The sequence below is a fragment of the Camelus bactrianus genome, chromosome 15 (assembly GCF_048773025.1).
Source record: "Camelus bactrianus isolate YW-2024 breed Bactrian camel chromosome 15, ASM4877302v1, whole genome shotgun sequence".
Classification (NCBI taxonomy): domain Eukaryota; kingdom Metazoa; phylum Chordata; class Mammalia; order Artiodactyla; family Camelidae; genus Camelus; species Camelus bactrianus.
In genome coordinates, this window is record NC_133553.1 from 67,753,475 (window position 1) to 67,773,503 (window position 20,029).

Genomic DNA, 20,029 nt, shown 5'->3' on the forward strand with positions numbered 1-20,029 from the left:
AGTCGGGGCATTTTTTTCCCTTCACAATGTCAAGGTTGGCTCCATTCTCTTCTAATCACTCAGCACTCTGGCCAGGGTGGACGCTCGCACCTTGGTTGGCAAAGTCAGCTTATAAACAATAAAGAGCCTGTAATCAAAGAGACTGGTTGTGATTCAGGGTCCAAACAGTCCAGAGATCAGAGTTTATCTAAATAAACTGAAGCCCTCAGTTTAGAAAGGTGAAGACTGCCTTGGCTTTGATAGAAATAGGTGGAGGAGGCCAGAGGCCAAACCAGCTGCCAGAGGTACTCAGTTTTTTATAGTATGAGGAATTCCCACCCTTAATTAGTTATTTCTTTGTTATTTTCCTGATTTCAAAAATCATGCCAAAAATTAAAAAAAAAATACAAAAATGTGTATTTTAGAAAGCAAATGTCCCCTACAATTTCATACAGACCTGAGTCAGAGAGGGCTTAGCTACCCTTAACAGTATCATACGTATTCTTTCAGAATTTCTCCCGACTTTTTATTCCTCTTTTATATTACTCTATAAAAATGGGATTATGTTACAACATATGTTTTTACAGCTATTCTGAAATTTGTCATGCTCTCTTAATAATACTCTTGGATCTGTTCAAATGAGTTCATATAATTTTTAAAATCTTAACATAGTTTTCCATAGTGGGCTATATCATAAGATTTTTAACCAATATCCTATGATGCAATCTTGAGTCATTTCCAATTTTTCACTTATGCAAACATTGCTGCAATTAATAAAACTTCATATATTGTGCTTTGGCGCACGTGTGTGAGTATATCTGTGTGGAAAATTTTCTATTGGATGGTTTGCTTTATCTTTTTGAGTTATAAGAGTTCTTGGAATAGTTCCTTGGTGACACCATTAGCCTTTTGTTTATCGCAATAGCTGCAAATAGCCTCCCCCCGGCCCCCGCAGTTTAACATTTACTCTTTGGTTTTGTCTGGTGGCATTTGCCTTATTGAAGTTCAGTCAAGATGTCTTTCCTTTTTGGTGTCTGTGTTTCATAATATCATTAGTTCTTTTATTTTCTATTTTATTTTTAATTGTGCTAAAATAGACATAACGTAAGATTTACCATCTTAACCATTTTAAGTGTACAGTAGTATTAAGTATATTCACTTTGTTGTGCAAAAAAGTCTCCAGAATGATTTCATCTTGCAAAACTGAAACACGGTACCCAGTAAACCGCAACTCCCTAGCCCCGCTGACAGCCATCTTTCTACTTTCTGTCTGGATTTGGCAACCCTGGGTACATCATGTACGTGGAATCATACGGCATTTGTGTTTGTGTGTGACTGGCTTATTTCACTCAGCATGATGTCCTCAAGGTTCATCCATGTTGTAGCAGGTGTCAGAATGCTGAGTAACATTCCATTGTACGTATGTACCACGATTTGCTTATCCATTCATCTGTTGAGAGACAACTGGGTTATTTTCACCTCTTGGCTACTGTGAATAATGCTGCTTTAAACATGGGCGTACCAACCTCTTTGAGATCCTGCTTTCAATTCTTTTGAGTGTATACTTGAAAGTGAAATTGCTGGACCACATGGCGATTCTGTTTTTAATTTTTTCAGGAACTGCCACACTGTTTTCCACAGCAGCTACACCATTTTACATTCCCACCAACTGTACACAAGGGTTCCAATTTCTCCACTTCCTCACCAACATTATTTGAAAATAGCCATCCTTATAGGTGTGAGGTGGTATCTCATTGTGTATTTTTAAAAAAATTAAATAGACTTTATTTTTTAGAGTAATTTAGGTTTATAGAAAAATTGAACCGAAAGTACAGAGATTTCCCATACATCCCTTTCCCCCACATATGCATAGCCTTCCCCATAGCAACATCCCCAACCAGAGTGGTACGTGTGTTAAAACTGATGAAACTACAATGACGTATCATTATCACCCAAAGTCCGTAGTTTACATTAGAGTTCACTTTTGGTGTTGTACATTCTATAGGTTTTGACAAATGTGTAGTATCATGTATCCATCATTACAGCATCATAAACGATAGAATCATTGTCCTAAAAAATCCTCTGTGCTCCACCCATTCATCCCTCCCCACCCTCCAACCCCTGGCAATCACTGATCTTTTTATAGTCTCCACAGTTTTGCTTTTTCGAGAACGCCATATAGTTTGCATTGTACGGTATATAACCTTTTCAGACTGGCTTCTTTCACAGTCATATGCATTTAAGATTCCTTCATGTCTCTTGATAGTTTGATAGCTCATTTCTTTTTCAGTGGTGAAAAATATTCCATTGTCTGGATGTACCACAGTTTATCCATTCACCTACTGAAGGACATCTTGATGCTTCCAAGTTTGTCAATTTTGAATAAAGCTTCTCTAAACATCCTTGAGCAGGTTTTTGTGTGGACGTAAGTTTTCAACTCATTTGAGTAAATACCAGGATTGCAATTGCTCGATGATATGATGAGAGCATGTTTGGTTTTGTAAAAAATTTCCAAACTGCTTTCCAAAGTGGCTGTAACATTTTGTAGAGTTCCTATTGCTTCACATCATTGTGGTTTTGATTTGCATTTGAGCACTTCTTTTTCCTGTCAAAAATTTTCTTGCACTTCACAGTTGTTGATCTATTCAATTCTTTGAGGGAAGGAAATAGCAAATATCATTTATTCAGGCCCTCTTTAAAATAAAATTTTGCCATTTTATTTTTGTCAAAATAGAAATTCATTCATTTTCTTCTCATTTAAAAAGAGTACTTATTCAAAACTTTTCAGGAAAAAAAAATATGAAGTAGAAAATAGAAGTCCCCACCATCCAGATAACCATTGTGAACTAAGCTCTTGGCAGACATTCTTCAATTCAAAGGCACAGCTATCCTACTGTACACACTGTACATCCCTACACACGGTATATACTACAAAATGTATTTCATTTTTTAATTATCTTTCATTTGCTACTAGAACATCAGCTCTGGGGAGGCAACAAAAGGAATTGTTCTTTGCTTTTCTGCCCACTGCTGTATTCCCTATGACTAGAGGAGGTCCTGACACCTGTGGGCCCTTAAGAAATAGCTATTTGTTAAATGAAGAAATAAACAAGCCTCACTTTTATCACTTAACAAAATGTCTTGGAATTTTTCTTTTTCCTATGCCCTTAGATTTTCATCATCATCTATTTTATTGGCTGCACATATTTCAATGTACTTATCAAACTAGTCCTTTACTGACTGGCTGTATAAGTAATTTCCACTTTGTCACTATTATAAACAATATTGTGATGAATACGCTGTTACTTATGTTTGTGTTGTGGGATTATCTCCTTCGATCATTCCAAAAGGAGAAATTTCTCGGTGAAGTAGGATGTACATTTTAATTATAAATCATTTTGCTAAGCCAGACCTTCAGAAAGTAATTGCAATTTATTCTCCCCTCAGGTACAAGAGTGCTCACTTAGAATCCCACTGGAGAACATCAAACCTTTTAATCTTCACAACCTAATAGGTGAAAAATAGTGCTGGGTTTCAATTTGCGTTTATCTGGTTATTAATTAGTGAGTTATGCATCTTTTATTATTTATTGTTAATTTGTATCTCTTCTTTTGTGAATTGTGTGTTTGAGTTGTTTACATTTCTATCAGAGTGCTAACCTTTTCTTATTGATTTACAGTAACTCTTTATATATTTAAGATATTAATATTTGTATGTTGTGAATGTTGCAAATATTTATTCTAAATTTTCATTTCTTTAAAAATTATTTTCATGATATCTTTTCCCAAATAGTTTTACTTTAAAATTTTTAATTGAAGGATAACACACATAAAGGAAAGTACACAAAATTTTAAGTGCTCAATGAGTATTTATACCCATATAATCACTACCCATATCAGGTTTCCATGTAACCTCTCCCAGTCAAAAATCCTCCCAAATTAAGCACTAGTGAAAATACTAGTTTTAACTTTGGACATAATAGTATCTGTTTATCATTCATGGTATGTATCTTTGGGCCATGTTTTAAAAAATGTCTTCCAGGGAAATATATACAAGATCTATGGTAGCTCACAGAGAAAAAAATGTGACAATGAATATGTGTATGTTCATGTATAACTGAAAAATTGTGCTCTACACTGGCATTTGACACAACATTGTAAAATGATTATAAATCAATAAAAATGTTAAAAATATAAATAATGTCTTCTACTTACAATTATGTAAATATTCACCTACAGTTTTTATTCTGGCACTTTTGTTATTTCATTTATTATACTGAAATCTTTATTTCGTCCAGCTGAAATTTATTCTAATGTAAACAAGAGGTAGGTATCAAACTCCCGTCTCCCCTGTTCCCTTAAGTCTATTACCCAAGACTATTTGTTAACTAGTCAGCATCATTTATCAACTAGTCAACATCATCTCCATAATTTAAAATACTCTCTCGTTCTATATTCTGTTCCCCCTATTTGCCTATTTCTGCACCAATACCTCACCGTTTTAAATATAACGCTAGGTTTTAACATCTGCTGAAGTAAATATTGCATTGTCATTCTCTTTCAAACATTTCTTGGTTATTATTGTTCATTTATTTTCTAGAAAAACTTGTAAAAAATCATTTTGTGAAATTCTCTTTCCACATCCCCTGAGAAAGATGAGGTCCTAATTGGTTACATTGAATTTATGTATGAATTTAGAAAATGTTTATACCTTTACATTGTTGGACTTTCTGTCTTTTCATTTATTCAAAACTTTCTTTATGTTCCTTAATAACATCTCCAAGTTTTCATCATATAGATCCTGCACAGTTCTGTTTTTCAAACTAGGTTTTTACATTTTTGGATGCCATTATGTTAACATTTGTGTTATATTTTCTATGTGGTTACTGACATATAGGAAAATATACATTTTATTATATACATATATACTATATTATTATACACACATACCTAATTATCTTGCTAAACTCTCGTTCTTTTGAAGGGTTTTTTTTTTTGAGCAGGTAACATCATCTGAAAATAATATTTATTTCAAACAATATTTCTACTTTTTATTTAGTTTCTTATTTTTATTTCACTATGTAGAACACTCAGAACAACGTTTAATGTTTTGCTCTTACAAATGGCATCCTGGTCTTTAATGAGAATGCCTCTAGTTCAATGTCCTTAACCACCCCCTACAGCCCCCACGGGTTCTGCTTCATTAAATCTGAGGTGGGACCCGGGCCGCTGAGTTCCGTTAGTTACACAGGTAATACTGAAGCGTGCTCCCAGTACCCACCAAGGACTGTACTCTAGCGCTTCCCTATTAAATATTGTTCGATATAATACACATTATTTTTCACATGATGGAAGTATTGTTCCACTATAGGTTTATGAAGAGTTACTAATTAGGGGGTTAGATTTAATAAAATGTCTTTTCAGCATCTCAGTGATCCCCTGTCTTGGATAAAACATGAAAACACCTGTATGAAGTCACCAGAGAACTACCAAAACAGACAGGACAAAAGAGGCTGGGTTTCTAGAGAGAGAAAACTCATTTGGGTGAGGCTGAAACTCTATGCCATTTTCCTCTTGAGACATCTTTCAGTGTTTAAGCAGCACAGAACAGAGGTCAAGAAATTGGGCAAGAAGAAGTAACTAAGAGAATGAGAAGCTTATCAGTACTTCAGGCAGACTTATGAGGCTAGGGAGAAAAATATTGGCGTTCAGAGCCCATCGCGGAGGAAGGGGTACCATCGAACACTCCAGGCTCTCCAACGGGACCCGTGATGGTTAACATTGTGGGTTAACTTGGCTCGGCCACAATTCCCAGATATTTGGTCAAATATTAACTGACGTTTTGGGGTGAAGGAATTTTTTAGATGAGATTAATATTGAAATCAGTAGACTTTGGGTAATGCAAATTATCTTCTGTAGTGTGAGTGGGTCTCATCCATTCAGTCAATGGCCTTAACAGAAAAACACTGATCTTCCTGGGAGAGAAAATTCTGCCAGCAGACCACCTTCGGACTCAAACTGCAATTCTTCCCTGGGTCTGCAGCCTGCTGGCTGTAGGTACACACACACACACACACACACACACACACACACAAACACACACACACACACACACACACGCTCTAATCTATTTCTTTGGACAACTCTAACTAATGTAGGTTCCATAAAAAAAAAACATGCTCTAGGGAATAAGAGCAAGCCAAAAACAGTCCAGGCCTCACAAACACTGCATCCAGATTAAAATAAGTTCAATTCCAGGCTGGAATAAGGTGATCTCTACCTGCCAAAATTTTGAGTAAATCCTCTCCAGAGGAAGATAACACTATTAAAAGCCTCTACAAATATTTGTTCACAGTATCTGGCATTCAATTGAAAAATTATCAGGAATACCAGGAAACAGGACTGAAAGAGAAAAAAGCAAACAATAAAAATAGATCACAGATGATCCATATTTTGGAAAAATAGGAAAAATACAAAAAAGAGATTTAGAATATGGTGAAAAGATCTAACATGTATAATTGCAATCCTAGAAAAAGAAGAGCAAAAGAAAGAGACAAAAAAAAAAATTGAAAAATAATGTCAAGAAATTTCCAAAACGGATGAAATACAATCGAGCTACAGATTCAAGAAGTACTCTGTATCGCAAGTAGGATAAATACAAAGAAAATCACTCTTAGACACATCATAGTGGAACTAAGATAGAGTGTAATTTACAAGCAACTGGGGGAAAATGTTACCTTCAGAAGAACAGCAGTAAGACTTACAGCTGACTTTTCACAATGGAATGATATCTTTAAAATGCTGAATGAAAATAGATGTGATTTATAATTATATAACCTATGAATTATCCTGGAAAATGAAGGCAAAATAAAGAAATTTCCAGAGATGCTAACAGTGTGTATATTGCCTTATGGAGAATTCTTTAGGCAGAAGGAAAATTATCCCTGTAGGAGGCACAGAAGTTCAGGAACAAATGGAGAACAATGAAAAGGGTTAGTATTGCATGAATATTGACTGTACAGAACAAAAATAATAATGTCTTGTGGGCTTTAAAATATATGTAAAATATACATAGAATTATAATACACAACAAAGTCGGGAGGGGATAAATGGGGCTGAAGTGTTCTAAGTTCCTCATGTTGTCTTGGAAGGAGGGAAGTTACTGTTTTGCATGACATGTTAGTAAGTCAAGGGTGAATGTTATAATATCTAGGGTAGTCTCTAAAAGGAAAAGGATATATCACTACTAAGCTAATAGAGGAGAAAACAACTAAGATAAAGAAAAAAGATACTCCATTAATTCAAAAGAAATCAAGTAAGGAGAAAAAAAGAAAGATAAAACAGGTGAGAAAAAAAGAAAACAAATTGTAAGGTGGTAATCTGATGCCCAGATAGATCAGGAATTACATTAACTTAAATTGAGTAAATATTCTTATTTAAAGATTAAGATTGTTTGACTGGATATTTAATGATATTAAATTGACAACCTACTGCTTGTAAGAGATACACCTGAAATGCAAAGATTCAGTAGAAATAAAATAAGAAGCACTCCTCAAAAGAAATTTATACTAAGATCAAAGTAGGTCTTAGGGCAGTCATAAAGATAAAGAAACATTTTATAATATAAAAGGGTCAGGCCACCAGAGAATATAACAATTCCACATTTATGTGCACCTAATACGCACACGCACACGCACACACACAGAGTGAGAGCAAAAGTTGACCAAACAAAAAGGAGAAATAGACAAATTTGCAATCACACTGGGAGATTTTTTAACACTGAGAAAACTCTCAGTAACTGATAGAACAAAGAGATGAAATATCAGGGAGGATTTAAGAGGATTCAAACAACAGGATTAAATCGTCTCTGTGTACTGAACGTTGAGCGAACATTTTTGTTTCCCTGGATCGTCACTATGGTCCCAGCTGCAAACAGCAAGCTCTAGGAGATGGCCAAAACACAGAGCCCAGCACCTCCCCCGGGCTCACTGAGGGGCAGCTTAGCCACCCTACCTTCTGGGAGCAGCCCTGCCTCCAGACGCCTATGTGAGAAAACTATGGAGAGGAGACTGAACCGTCCTGGCTGGAGTTCTCAGCCTTGTGGGGAGGGCAGTGTTATGGTGAGAAGGGACCCTCTCCTTTCTCTGTGAGGAGGGGAGGGCTGCAAGTAAGCAATCCCCTGCCAAGTAAGGGGGATTCCCAGAGGAAGATCCAGGTGCCCACAACAGCTCCCCATCTCCTTTTGGGCGTCTGCCAGTACAGTGGCTGTATTGATCAGCCCTGAGCGCATCTGAGACGAGGCAGACGGTGAAGTCTGCGGAGCAGACTGGACACCCCCCACTTGGAGTGTCCTCACAGGTCCAGTGGGCACAGGGAAGGTGATTGGGACCGAGCCTTCTTGCCAATTACCTAATCCAAGAGAAAGGCTGTGGGTGTACCCCTGGAGGGTGTGTCCCTAGATGGGGATAAGGGAGGGTGAAAGTGTTTGAACTAGACCAAATTTCCCACATGGAGAAAGTGTGGAGGGGCAGCTATAGCTCAGTGGTAAAGCGTGTGCTTAGCATGCACAAAGTCCTGGGTTCAATCCCCTGTACCTCCATTTTAAAAATAAATAAGACTTAAAATAAATAAATAAACCTAATTACCTCTCCAAAACCAAAATCTTTTTTTAAAAAAAGTGTGGAGTTGGAGGGGGAAGCAGTTTGCACTGAACATACAGAAAACCCTGCATGCGATTGCTACGAGAAAGCAAGTATTTGGACAGTCAGTGCTAAATGGAGAATTGACAGCCGAAGGAAGAACTCTGAAACCTACCAGTCAGCTGAGTAAAAACATACACGCCTTTTCCTGCCAGCCCTCAGCGACGACCCCAGCTCTGGAGGAGCTAGAAATGGATTACACACCCCTCTCCACTTTCTACGAGCACTGAGCCATGGGCTGGCCCGGAAGGTGCCCCAAGATCCCCGTTCCTTCCCTTCCTTGTCATCGGGCAGTCCCCTCCCCCACTCCCGCACTCATCCCTCCCCGGCAAGCCCTTGAGCTGCGGTGCCCCAGGCCATTATCCTCCTCCTGGCGGCACAGGGGGAGCTAGAGAGGAGGATGTGGGAAGGGGCACTGGAGGGCTTTCAAAGCAGAGCTGGTACAGCCTCCCTGCTGGATGGTTCTTCAAAGTCAGGCTCTACCTGACACTTCAGGCCTGCCCACCCAGAAGGGCGTCTTTTAAATGAAAGCAGGATGCCACCCTCCTTCATTCTGTGACTAGGGGGTGTGGTTTCCCTGGGAGAGGTCTCAGCGCACCGGGCCTCAGCTGAGCCTGGGCTGTTAGGATCCTCTGCCCATCTCTCTAGGGAGGCAAGGATGTTCCCCCCCCCACCGAAAGCCCAGAGCCCCCAAAGGGCGACGTGGGGTGAACTACTGGCCTTAGGCCTTGTTGTTGTCGGTATTGTTGCTATGGTCAATAGCTGCAGTTTACCGAGTTGAGTCTGTGTGCTACAAATTGTGCTGGGCCCTGGGTGTGCATTCCTACATTTAAATGTATTTTTCACATTTTATAGAGCTGAGGACTTTGAAGCAGGGGAGGGTAAGGCACTTACTGAAGTGACTTGGGCAGTAAGTGAGGAAGCCGGGAATCCATCCCAGGTCAATTTAGCTTTGGAGCTGGCTCTTAACCTCAGTTCAACGCCCTCCCCTAGGGCTGAGGGCAAAAAATATATTTGCAATTTGGTACTAGCTGAGAACAAGTGGAAGCATCACGTGTAGCGTTCTGAAAGGGAGGTTCTCCCGTAACAACATAATGCAAATAATTTAGAACCCATCAGTCTTAATTTTCAAAATGGTACCACAAATACAGTTCCTACATCTCCTGCCTTTGGTTAAAGAACTCTTGGGTAGCCAGAATAACCTTTCATGGAGAAGTTGTGAAAAACCGAATTAGGAAAGTCACTCAGGACCTCATAAAAGTTAAGGTGTAGGATACATTTTCACTGTCTTAAAAATATTTTACCCCAGTGGGAGGGGAGGAGAGATATAGGTGAGGGAGATGAAGAGGTACAGATTTTCAGTTACAAAACAAATGTCACAGGTATGAAGTACACCATGTGGGGAAAACAGTCAATGATCTTGTAACGTCATCATATGTTGACAGATGACCACTAGACTTATCATGAGGTTCATTTTGAGATGCACAGAAATACCAAATCACTCCGTTGTGTACCAGGAACTAACATAGTGCAGCTCAATTATACTTCAAAAACAAATAAACAAACTCATGGAAAAAGCGATCAGAGGTTACCAGAGGTGAGGGAGGGGGAATTGAATAAAGGTGATCGAAAGGTACAGACTTCCGGTTTTAAGTAAGTACGAGGGGTGCAATGTGCAACATGCTAATGAACACTGCTGTACGTTGCAAATGAAAGTTGTTAGGAGAGTAACAACTCTCCTAAGTAACTCCTAAGAGTTCTCATCACAAGGAAAAAATACATTTTTTAAAAAACGTTTCTTCAATCTAACACTCTCCCAAGTGAGCTATTTTGGCTGCCTTTTCTATTTCCTTAATGTTGTTTCTATATGAGATGATGGATGTTCGCTAAACCTACTGTGGTCGTCATTTCATGTATGTAAGTTGAATCATTATGTTTAATACCTTAAACATATATTGCTGTCTGTCAATTATATTGCAATAAAACTGGGAAAATATTTTACTTCAATAATATCTTGTGGTGAGAATGGAATCTGGCAACAAGGGCAGACTCTGGAAGAGGTTTTTGAGCGGTTATCCTGGGAAGCGAGCTTGCATGGGACCAAACACTGAGTAACACCTAGGAAGTTCACTTCCTCGGCTCTCTTGAAACAAGATCAACAGCCCCAGTTTTTATAAACATGAGGCCAGTCTCTGACTGGAGCCCAGTTATGGTTCTCCGTTGCCCAGACAACAGTAAAACTTGAGCTTAAGTAGAGCATCCATAGGGACTTTTTGCCTCGAGTTCTTAATGGTCCTTCTGAATGATGGGCTCCAAACCCCAGTTTTATTTATTAATCGTGTTTATTATTCACTATTTTACTCCTTGGACTTAGTTCTTTCTAACTAGACCCAGAGTCCAGGTTCTTTTCCTTGAGTAAGGACAACCTGTGCCTCTCCTAGCTCAAATTAAAAGTCCATTTTTTAACCTAAACTCTACGCCAGCTCCTTAACAATTCATGTCAATCCAGGATTCTCAGATCAGCATTTGACATACGGAACCATCTGGTCTTTAAGCAGTAATTCCACCACCGGCCACTGCTATAATGTTTGCCTACAGTGGCAGGAATAATATCAAACTGCCTGCAACTTTTATTGATCTTTCCTCAGTCTGGGCCACAGACAAATTGATTCGCCACTGCTATCCTGCTTCACGGGCCAGAACGGGGGGGAACAACTTTCCTGAGGGCTGAACCAGGCTGAGTTCTGACACTAGTATTTTTCCACTTATTTAAAAAAAAAATCTGATACTACCTTTGGATGAGTTAGTTGCATAGCTTCTTGCTATTAAAAAAAAGGAAAAGGAGACATTCTTTTTTACTCTGATGATATATGGCTTTATTTTCCTGGACAAGGAATGGTCTCTATATACAACAGACCCTACCAGCTAATTGCGACAGAAAGAAGGGCTACAGATCAAAATATCTAACACTAAGGCTATTACCTGGGTAAGTCGTCCCATGTTATTGCCAATTTCATAAATGAGGAGACAACCACATTGTCCAAGTTTGATTCCCCAAATTTGCTGTACAGAAACCCTTTGTGGTTACTGCAAGTCTCTTTTCTGCTGTAAAGTGGGAATCGATGTGCTAAGTGGGTGGCGGGCTCTCTTACTCCACCTTGATGAGCTCTATTAAAACAAAACAAAAACCGTCTTACTTAGCCCCCAGTGAAGAATGGCAGCTAAGCAGGGGGAGAGCATAGCTCAGTGGTAGAGTGTGTGCTTAGCATGCACAAGGTCCTGGGTTCAATCCCCAGCACCTCCACTAAAATAATTAATAAGTAAATAAATAAAAACCTAATTACCTCCCCACCATTAAAAAAAAGAATGGCAGCTGAATTCCAGGCACTTGGCCAAAGATCACAATTCCAAGTTCACTGTCACTACATACTAACTAAAATGTCACCAAAGAGAAACCTGGAGTTGTTTAGAATCCATGCAGTCCATCTGAGTCCAGATATGACAAAATACATCCCTAGGTTAAGCCGATTAACAGACAGCTAGGCATCTGAGCTGAACTACACGACCTGCCCCCACCCTCCGCGTTCCAGTAGAATTACTTTTACTAACTCTTGTGCGTCAGAGAGATGCCATCTTTATATGGAAAAACGGAACCCTCTGTGTGCTGTTTGGGCTTATATACAGGTGTTTACATTATTTATGACATTATACATCATGTGGCCTACCCATGGTGGGAATGTAAGTGATTATGTTTTGCTTTTTTTGCTCTATTACTGGATCCACTTTGCTGTAGCCCTGTAGTCTATATTCCTTTGTCCTTATGTTCAATTTATTTTCTCTTTGAAATATTTTACACATCCTAGAAAACCTTTCTAACTAGGTATCCGGAGTATAACATGGGGCTTGGCACTTAGAAGGCACACAGTAAATATTTGTTGAGAGAATTAAAAGTGAAATACAAAAAAAAAGAATTATTATAAATAGAGTATAAATTAAGATGAAAACTTGGGTTTCTCCCTAACTTGGGTTCCCTCAATACTCCTGCATAGAGCTGGTGCTCATTCTGTGTACAGTCATCGATTACGAAGAAATTGCTCTTGTGCTATTTCACGGGAGTATGGTTTCTTTTTCTTACTCTATTATTTTCTCCCTGGAGACAAAGAGTATAGGATTTACTTCCTGTGTATTTTGAAGAGGGCTCTGCACACAGTAGGTGCTCAATAAATGCAAATTAAATAGAAGAATGATCCATGGCCTGAAGGTGTGACCCACCTTTTGGGGAGTGAAAGGGTTACTAACCCATAGTCCAGCTGCTTTTATCTAAAGCCAGCAGCACTGGTGTTTCCATTTGTATTTCATTAGCTTGCTCATCTTGGGTCTTTGTGCCCACAGTGGTGATGGCAGGTCCTAGCTTTTTCTCCTGGGCACATATCATAGGTATCTGTTGCTTTTGCTGCCCAGCAACCATTCTTCCCTTAATGCCATCATGATTTTCCTTTGCAGAATGAATGTTCCCCCACACCCAGTGCATGCGGTTCAGATGGCGTTTGGACACACAGCCCAGGTCTGGCCAATCAAAGCATCCCATCCCCTGGGGCACAGTGACGGGTCTGAGGATGAAGTCATGACCAAAGTCATAACCCAATGACTCAGTTCCAGGACTTGTTGGAACTGTTGGACACAGAAGTTCTCTTTTTCCCTGCTGGATTTACCAAGATGATAGGCTATAAACCTATAGCTGTCAAAGCTACCATATTGGAAAAACCTAACTGAATGAACAAACACTGAGTACGTAAGAGCCAAGAGATGAACACAAAATGAGTGCCCTGATGACACTGTGCCTGAACAGTCTGAATTGAATTTTCTGTCAGTACAATGAAAATAATTCAAAGCAGCACAGAATTCTGCTCTCATCACATGTCCTCTTCCTAGACCACACTGAAGCCCCAAGGGCCGTATCAGAGGCTGTGTGCTTACAGAGCTACACCGAGACTGGAAACTAAAGTATCGGTGTGAGCCTATCCTGAGTCTACCATGGTTCAATGAAAACTAGCGTAAAACTCCTAAGCCAGGGGAAAGGGGTAGAATACGAAGCTGGGTGAAAGCAGTTACAGACACAGATGCTTAAGTAGGGAGGGCAGGGGGTCAAGCGCTGTCCAAGGTGGGAAGGGGGTCAGTGCTATGCACGGTAGGAACCAGACTTTGATGGAATTGTGCTTTGGTATTTGGAATTGTCTTTCTTAAGGCAAAGTGAAATGAAGACAGGAGACAGAGGCGTAGGGAACCTAAGTGCAGGGGATAATTGAGGAAAATTTAAAAATAGTCTTCCTAGAGGTGATGTTTTCACTTCTTTCACCCACTGATAACCCATCACTGTTTATCCAACACAAGTAACATCCTACACTCTCTCTCAGGCCCAGGAAAAAAGCTAGGAATCACCCTTGGGCCGCTGTGGGAGCTCTTTCTTGGAGGAGGTGAGATGGGGAGAAGGAACCCTCCCCTAGGAACTAAGCACAGAGGTCTGCTAACAAGCCCCGATGGGTACACAGGAGCGCTTCAGGCCACAGCCCAGAGCGTCTGTCTTCTTTAGGTCAATTCTCTCTCGGCTTTCCACCCTCCAGGTTTTGCCCAAAGCTCTTCGCTAGCCCTTGCAGCAGAGTTTACGTTGAATGGGTTCCAGGGGTGAGGTCATCCTCGTGGAAGCTTTCCATATATGACAAGCCTTTGCTGCTGTGCCCAAGAGCATTCCTAAGGCCCTTTCACTGATGCTGTTCAAGAATAAGGTCTTGGCTGGATTCCCACATTGAAGGGGCAGTGGAGCTTTGGTTTCTGAAAATAGTAGGTATTGTCCTTTTTGCTCAATTATGAAAGCAATGTTCTCTGTAGAATATTTGGAAAATTCAAAAAAGTATAGAGGGGAAAGCAAGAGCAATCATGCCATCATTCTATCACCTACAGAAAATTAATTTTAAAAATGTTGTTGTATTTCTTTCTCATAGTTTTATGAAGACATGTATCGGTATATATTTTAGGAAGGCGGTATTGCCCTGGGGTTGGGTGTGGGTTTGGAAGTGTGACACCACTCATTTGGAGTTCTGTGGCCTTCGGCACTTCCAAAAAAGAACTCCCGCAGTGGTCCAAGGGTTATTTCTGTCCTTTTCCTGGGCCTGAGGGGGAATGTAGGATGTTACTTGTGTTGGAAAAGTAATGGGTTATTGGTGGATGAAAGAAGTGGAAACATCACCTAGACTAAAGGTAGTAAGACTATTCTTAGGTATTCCTCGGCCAGTCCCTGTAGTTAGCTTTCCTACCCCTCACAGTCTCCTCTCTTCACCTCACTTTGCCTTAAAAAAAGCCAGTGGCATCGTACCAAGCACAACTGCAGCAGAACACGGTCCGTGCTGTCTACAGCACTGCCTTGCCTTCTTGAACAATAAAGCTTGCTAATTCCTAATCTAGTCCTCTACCTGTACACTATTATTTTAACTTATAAGTTTATAGTAAGTTATCTGGTAATAAAATTTCTAACATTCTTCTTTCCATTTTTAAAAATGGTTATTTCACTTATTCCAGATTAATTTTAGAATACCCTTTTCAAGTTAAAAAATGAAATTTGTATAGACGTGCATTTAAATCTATGGATTAATTAAAGGAGAGTTGACATCTTTGAAGTATTAAGTCTTCCCCTCATGGAATACAGCCTACCTATCTTTGCATTTGTTATCTTCATACTCCTCTGCAAAGCTTAGTTTTCTTTATGGAAGTCCTGCACACTTCCTGTTAATTTTATTCAAGGTGCTTTATAGTTTTGGTTGCTAGGGTAACTGAGATTCTCCATCAGCACCCCCAGTCACAACTGGCTATTGCCTGTATTGGAAAGCTGTTTTAGGCATTTTACATATACCTTTTAGTGGCAAATTTGCTGCTCTCTCTTATTAGGCCTAACCGTTTTTTCAGGATTGATTATCTTCAGGTTTTTAGGTAGATACTTAAGTTTTCAGCCAAAATCCGTGTCTCCTTTCCAACAGTAAACTCTTTATCCTGCTTCAGTATGTTGGCTAGGTTACCCTTTCAGGACACTGTTAGATAATAGTATTTAAAATGGGTCTGTCTTGTCTCTGCCAATAGTATTTCTTTATTAAGAATGATGCTGGGTATCTTTTCAGAAGACATATTTTATCATGACAATGAAGCTTCTTTCTTCCCTAATCTATTAAAGGAGATTTAAAAATAAAGAATAAATGTTGATTCTCATCTTCAAATACTTTTCTTATTCTCTGAGAGCGCCCTGGGTCTTTTTTTTTTTTTTTTTTTTCCTTTTGACCTACTTCTATGATACATTATATTACTGGATTTCTTTCATTGGGCCAACATTACCTTCTCAACAAACTCGCCAGATGCATCATGGGCTCTAGGGTTGGGCAGACCTGGGCTGCCATCCCAGCCCACCACTTACTAGCTAGGGGGTCAAGGACAGGTTCTAAACGGGGATGTGCAATAAACACTGGCAGTCATGACACATTATTCCTCCACTATGTTGACAAATTTGTTAACGCTTTTATTTAGGAAATTTGTATCTGTATTGGAGATTGGCGTGAAATATATGTGAATATAATTTAGTGAGTTGTGTTCACAAAAATGAACTATGTTGGTTTTCTTATTTCCCTGTGCTCTACGACACTTAAAACAGCAAGAGATATTTATATACTCATGTCCACGCAAGTACTATTCACAATAGCCAAGAAGGAGAGGCAACCCAAGTGTCAATTGGCAGATTAATGGATAAACAAAATGTGGTATATACATACAATGGAATATTATTCAGCCTTAAAAAGGAAGTTTTGACACATGCTACAGCATAGATGAGACTTGAGTACATCATGCTAAGTGAAGTAAGCCAGTCACAAAAAGACAAAATGATTCCACTTACATGAGGTATCTAAAGAAGTCAAATTCACTGAGACAGAAAATAGAAGGGTGGTTGCCAGGGGCTGGGGGAAGTGGGGAAAGGGGAGTTGTGGTTTAATGGGTGCAGAGTTTCAGTTTTGGAAGATGAAAAAGTTCTGGAGATACGTTTCTCCACAGTGTGAGTACACTTAACACTACTGAATTGTACACCTAAAAATGGTTAAGAAGGCAAATCTTATGTTATGTGATTTTCTTACCACAATTAAAAAATGGCATGAGAGTTATCTGTTACTTGAAAGTTTGAAAGAACTCATTCATAAAAGCATCTGGAGATAATACTGCACACGTTTTCCCAATTCTTCATTGACTGTTGGTCTTTCAAGTCTTCCACTTAAGACAAATTTTGATTTCATTCACGTGTATAATTTTTTTTTTTACTAGAAAATCATATATTTCATTGAGAAGCAAATTCATTAGCCTAGTTAGTTACATGTAAGGCTTTCTGTTGTACCCCTTGGTTCGTTTCTAATTTTTTGTATATTTTTTCCTCTTTGACTAGTTTATTGTTTTTTTCAAAGAATGACATGAATTTATCTACCAAATCTCCTATTTTCAAATTCAGCAATATCTGCTTCAATATGTCTTTCTTTCCTTCTGGCTTTCCTAGCATATTCTGTTATGCTTTTTTCTAATTGGAGTCAAATGTTTAATTCATATCTTTTGATTCCTTCTTATTAAATAATTAAAGCATTTAAGGTTCTAAATTTCTTTCTGTGTACAATTCGTAGACAGTCTCGAAGCTTTAATTTGTGACACTGCAGTAGCATTCATCTCTAAATAAAGACAAATGGCTACATACGTAGTTTTAATTTTCTTACATGCTTTCTTTCTTATATGTTCTAAGAAGTAACCTCCTATGATTAATTTGTTAATTTTAAAATTATATAATCTTTAAAATCATTAATCAAACTTTGGATAAATCTGTGCATTTATTCCTATCTTACTGAGTGTCAGGCACTATTCTGGGAGCTGAGGATACAAGTGTCAACAAGACAAAAGTTGCTGTTTTCAGAATATACGTTAGATATATAAGCTAGAAATAAACAGGACAATTCTAGCTAATGAATGACCGTGTTGTACACAGTAAAGGAGATGTGGTAGAGTGACGGGCTGGGCGTGTTTTAGATGGGGCTGTCAGGGAAGACCTCTGCTAACTGCCAGATCCCATGGGCTCATCTTGGTCCTTAGCCCAGAAAACCTCTCCTGAACCATTTGGTACCATTCACTTCCCCTTTTTTAAGACTGCTGCTTTCCTTGGTTTCTGTGACAAAGAGAGTGGTAACTTACCTTGTTACCACTGTCTCTTGGTTTCCTCCCACCTCTCAGACCTCCCCTTTCAGCCATTATTGTGGGCACATCTTCCCCTCCTGACAACCATCTGTCCTGGCAACCGGAAGCAGGGCTCAACTGCTGGCTCCCTCTGCTCTTGCTTGTATTCAGACCTCTGGCACAAGGTGACACTGGGGTGGCAGCTGAGGCCCAGGACACAATGTCTAAGTCAAGGCATTCTCACAAGGTGGAGGTTAGGGCACAGGCCCAGCTGGCTTCTAAGGACACTATTCCAAGGAAGGGCTGAGTGAAAACAAGGAAGGAAGTACCATGCTGACTGAAAGGCTCAACACAGTGCTAGAAAGCAAACATGGTCCCTACCTTTACATGACATGAGTGTACATAACATTCAGAGACACGACTCACAGAAGACAATAAGAAAACACTACAAAAAACCAGCCAAAAAAACCACATTCCAAGTTGTGGGAAACAGGCTATAAATGCCACTGGAGTTCAAAGAAGGAAGCCCTCAGAGTAAACTGACCAGTTTGAGAAGACACTGAAGGAGGCAGAACTTGAACCAAGCCCGAAGGAAAGCAGGATTAATCACCAAAGGACACGAAAGCCCATGGTTATTTGGTGCGACTTGGCTGGATTCTGGATCCAACAGGCACAATGAACGATTCTGGGCATATTCTGTAAGTGTAAGGCCCTGCTTCCAACCCCAAGTAGGCAAAGGTTAACAAACTATTCAACCCTGGAGGAAGGAGTGAAGACTTCTGTGAAGAGGATCAGAGTTCTCTTCCTCTTCTTTCACCTCAAGAAGTAGCTGGAAAACAAAAGTGGGAGGTTCAAACAAGAGTAGGAGGGACCTGATGGTGAGAGAGACTGTGAACTCTCTTTAGGTCCTGGCTCTACTCTGGGTCTTAGGGAAAATGAGTAGAAATTTGGAATGTTTCTTCTGGCTCTTGGGGCTCTCAGTTTCTCAGCTCAGAAGATCTGGGCAGACCAGAAAAGATATCTGGAGCTGGGGCCCAGTCAGTGATCGAGGATGTGAAGCTCTAGCTGGAAGTTGGAAGGGGCAGAGGTGGGGTAGGCGGAAGCAAAGGCACCTCAACTCTAACATTTTCAAAGATATAAATAACAAGTACTTGAAGTATTGACAGCATCTTATAGCTCCGAGTTGCACATGGAGTTCATTCTGCCCTCATCTGAGGTAGGCATATTAGGCTGGTCCCATTTTATAGATTTAAAGAAGTCTGGGGTGCTGACTTGCTGGTGAATGAACAGCTGGACCCAGAAGCAAAGTCTTAAATGTTCAACCTGGCACTTCCTTTCAAGAGGAGAATGTTCCAGTGGTCCTGATCCAACAGGCCTTCTCTGTGTCCCAAGCAAAGCTCCTCACAAGAAGAAAGAGCCTTGCCTCTGAAGTTCCACTCTGGGCTCACAGGTTTGAAAGATTCTTGAACAAACCTGTCTCCAAATCCAGGTGGGGTTAACACACTGAAATATGGCAGAGATGGGTAGGAACAATACCAACTGACAGACTGTTTTCTAGGGATCGACACCTGGTCTGGTCCTAAAACTGGTCCCAAAGTCCATGCGAAACAGACCAAAGTTGCAGGATTCACTGAGTCTTCAAGTCAGTAAAGCTTTGCTCTTAGCCGTCTCCATTCCTGTTAATCCCCACATGAAAAATTTCTCCTTCTACTAGGGTAACTGAAACCCAGATGTGATCAACAGTCAAAGGCGACAGGCATTATGACTTTAAATTCTGGGGTGCCAAATGAAAGTTGAAACCCTTGCCTCTCAAGCAACAAATATCCACCATGACACGGGCCCCACTAGGGGGTGCTTCTCCCGTGCTGCCTTTTAAGGTATCTGGTACCCAAGAGAGCATTATAAAGGCTTCAGTGGTTTCTTCTTCCTCTGGTGGCATTGAACTAGGAGTACCTGAGAGTAATCATCTGAAAAAACCCAGCCCAAGCCTGGCCCCCAGCAAAGCAGCTTCACCAGGCCCTGCACCTGGCCCAGGGCACTTGGGAGGGCCTGTGCCTCTGAAGCCAACTGGGATACAACCAGAAACTGCTTCTCTCTCCTCACTCAGCCCAGACC

The 20,029-nt window shown here is 40.0% G+C and overlaps 1 protein-coding gene across 2 annotated transcripts in view; it reads right to left on the reverse strand.

Annotated features, from left to right (window-relative positions):
* Positions 1-1,795: 1,795 nt before the first annotated feature.
* Positions 1,796-20,029, reverse strand: part of STAMBP (STAM binding protein) — a 41,420-nt gene continuing 23,186 nt past the window's right edge. The window contains exon 11 of one of the 2 annotated variants that reach the window (XR_012499027.1): positions 1,796-2,630. The gene's annotated coding sequence lies outside the window, so the exon portion shown is untranslated. Of the gene's footprint in view, positions 2,631-16,212; positions 18,744-20,029 lie in introns of those variants that run through there. The other variant, XR_012499026.1, reaches the window with a different exon arrangement.